The following is a 4,054-nucleotide window of genomic DNA, read 5'->3' on the forward strand; positions in this document are numbered from 1 at the left end:
ACCTTGGGACTACTCAGAAGTTATCATGGTGCTGGAAAGAAGTGACCAGAGTGCTCAGTACTGCAATATCTCTATCATACCTTCCAAGGCTCAGGGCCCATTGTGGAAGAGGTTGTAGAAAGAACAAAAAAGCCAAATGAAGGGTTGAACCCCTTACAGTGTGCTCCCCCAGACACAAAATGGCCTGGATATCCATGATCCCACAGTGCTGGACACTACCTATACATGACCATCATAAGAGGAGGAAAAGATCATGACATCAAAATAAAAGAGACTGATTGAGATGGGGAAGGGATATGATGGACAATGGAGTTTCAAAGGGAAAGTGGGGGAGGGAGGGTATTACCATGGGGTATTTTTTATACTCATGGAAGTTGCCAATAAAAAAGTTAGACAAAATAACCATCTTGGACTATGGGCATGTTTAAACAACATTGGAATTGATAAAATTATGGGGACTTTTAAAGTTGGACTGAATGCATTACATTTTATATTATGTATGGTTATCAGTTTATGGGGTCTATGGGCAGAATATGGTTGTTTGATTCAGTTGTCCCCCATAAACTGACATGTTCTGAATGCTAGATTCCCAGATGAGATTTGGGAATTAATGCGTCCTGGAAGCAGAGTATTGTTGGGGGTGTGCTTATGGGTATTACAGCCTTGGTCAGGTAATTTATGCCAGCAGTGCAAACCTGACTGCAACAGGCACATTGTTTCCAACTATCACAACTTATGAATCATTCCTGTAACTGTAGAATATAGCCATACTGCTATCACAAGAGATACTTTGTATGTATTCTTGCATCTGTTTGCAAGGATTTTGTTTAAAATTTTTGTTTCTATGTTTGAAAGAATGACCATAAAATGTTACTGCTTGTTATAGACATGTTTAAATTATTAGCAAAATCTCAGTTTTAGACATTGAGTGGTAAGATATATCTATACCAGGTCTCTCCTTGAAGTCAGAGATAATTCAGCAAGACAATGTAAATAGGCAGAACTGAGATTCCTTGTGATCTTCCTTTTGCTGGAATTACACACATGGACCACCATAATCAGTATTGTAAAATATATCGTACATTTATTTTTTATTTGTAAGGAGAGAGAGAGAGAGAGAGAGAATGAATGAATGCCAGGGCCTTTATGTGCCATAAATGAACTTAAGATGAACATAACACTCTCTTTATGTCTTCATGTTGGCACTGGGGAAGTAAACATTGGTCAATGGGCTTTGTAGGCAATGCATTAATCACTGAGTAGTTTTGCTAACCCCACAACTGGCAATTTTACATGGGTACTGGGGATCAAAAGTCACTCTCTCATGCTTGCATGTCATGCACTTTACCCCATTAACCATCTCCCAATTCCTTTAAAATATTTTTGATAATAAAATATCAGATATTATTCTTCAATTCATTACATCTTATATCAATAACATGCATTAAAAACTGAATAACAGCTTGGCATAGTGGCACATGCTTTTAATTGCACACTCAGAAAGCAGAGACAGATGGTTCAGTGTGAATTGGGGGCTGGCCTTACAGTACATAATGAGTTCCAAGTCAGCATGAATTGAAAAGAAACATGAGGCTAGAGGAGAAATTTTACATTCAAATATCCAAATTTTGCTCCTCAACCCCATAAACCCATGACCATTTTATGATTGTATAAGCATTCAATCTGATGTAAAAGTCTCTATAGTCTTTACCAAATATAAAACTGCTAAAAATCCAACATCTCAACTGAGAAGCCAGAAAGTCTGTTAATTTTGAGCTTTGTTAACTCAATGTACAGCTACTTATTTCCAACACATAATAAACAGTTCCAGGGCAAAAAGAAGGTAAATCAAGGAAATAGTGAAACAATATAATTGGGAAAATAAACAGGGCAAATTTCAAACCTTACAACTTAACCTAAAGAACCTGAGCATTTTTTTTTTAATTGCCTGGTCTCAAAATTTAACCTCTCCAGCCCTGAAAGCTAGCTTTATGGAGAAATTAAACTATGCCAGCATGACCAGCTTTGCTTAGCAGCAATTCCAAGAAAATCTAAGCAGTTACAGTGAAACAATTTTCATCTTCTCAGTTCTATTTTTGTCGTCATAGGGTTTCTACAGAAGAACTTAAAAATTCCCTTCATTGCAAAGTGGCAATTGAAGGGTTTGTGTTCTTCCTGATCCCTCTCTCCTGCCTTTGTTCTACTTCCAAAAGCAATATAAGTTGATTGACCAAAACAGAACAGTAATATCCTTTAGCATTGTCATTACAGACCTCCCCTATTTTCAGACTGATCAGGACTACTCATACTTTTATAATACATATCAGTATTCTGATCTTCAAAGATGGGATTGAGTTGCAGTTCAAACAAATGATGTTTCTATGTTTTGAAATTCAAAACTTGTAAAAATTTCTTTTGCAAGACAACAGATGACTCATTTTATATTCAACATTCTTCATGTTCCCAGGAACTGGTCAGAACACAGCAAGTAATCATCACACAAAATACTACTATCAAAATTTCTTCTACCCACATTTAATTTCTGCTTTTGGATTTTCCAAATATCACAATTGGCCATTAAGTTTTGTTTACATCATGGCTATTCAAGTGCAAGTTTCTAAATCAATCCATATACTTCCCACAACCAAATTAAGAAGAAGATTGACATGTTTTCAGAAATTTACTAAGGTATGAATTAAAGAACAAAGTGTATTTGTTTTCAGATTTGTGAATATTATCTTCAAGTATTCAACATTCATTATATTCATATGATTTCTAAGTTATATAAATTTTCTCATATATATCAGTAGTCCATGACTGACAGATAAAAGCTTTTACACATTTATTATATTTACATGGTTTTTTCATCTGTATGAGTTCTCTGATGTACACTGACCTGTGACTGGAAGATGAATGTACTTCAACTGTTACATCTATATGGTTTAAGTTTTCTCTTCTATGTGAATACAAAATTTGGTTTGACTTCTACAAGAAACCTTTTTCAAATTTATTATATAAAACTGACTTCTCACCTGTGTGTTCTCTTATGCCTCATGACTTATGACTTCAGTAAAAAGGTTTCCTCACTATTAATATTTTCATTTGGCTTTCAACCTGTCTAAAGATACACACTGAGTTGGGACTTTAGGCAGAAAGCTTTCACACATCTTTTACATTAATACTCACTGGAAGTTGAATGTGTTCCCACATTCATTATATTCATGTGATTTCTTTCCAATGTGAGTTCTCTGATACATAGTGTGCTGTAATTTGAAGATGAAAACCTCCCCACACTATGATATTCATATGGATTCTCACCTGGGTGTTATGTAATGTTTAAAAACATTTGACTTAGCAATAAAAGCTTTCACATATTCATCATATTCATAAGCATCTCACTCATAACTTCTATAATGTTTATAAAGATCTGACTTGGCAAGAAAAGCTCTCCCACATTAAGTACACTCATGTCTTTAAACTTGTGTGATTTCTGTAGTGCAGAGGGAGATGTGTCTTGAACATGAAACTATCACCACATTTAGTACATTCAGATGAATTCTTTTGTGTTTCCTAAGGTCTTACTTTGCAAGGAAAGCTCTCTGCCATTCATTACATTGATATGGCTTCTCATGTATATGAATTCTCTAATGACTGGTTAGCAATGACTTGGAGATGAAAGCTTTCCCACAGTTCATTCACATGGCTTTTCACCTGTGTGAATTACCTGATGATTACTGGGTTGTGACTTAGAGATGAAAGCTTTCTCACATTCAGTACGTTCATATGGCTTCTCACCTGTGTGAGTTCTCTGATGCCTAATAAGATGTGACTTGTAAATGAAGGTTTTCCCACATCAGTACATTCATATACTTTCTCACCTGTGTTACTTCTCTGATGCCTATTAAAATGAGACTTGGAGATGAAGGCTTTTCCATATTTAGTACATTCATATGGCTTCTCACCTGTGTGATGTCTCTGATGAATTCTGACATCTGCCTTGCAGAGGAAGCCTTCTACTTATTAAATACATTGATATGGTTTATCAACTGTGGAT

Source organism: Jaculus jaculus, unplaced genomic scaffold, assembly GCF_020740685.1.
Source record: "Jaculus jaculus isolate mJacJac1 unplaced genomic scaffold, mJacJac1.mat.Y.cur u25, whole genome shotgun sequence".
Lineage (NCBI taxonomy): Eukaryota > Metazoa > Chordata > Mammalia > Rodentia > Dipodidae > Jaculus > Jaculus jaculus.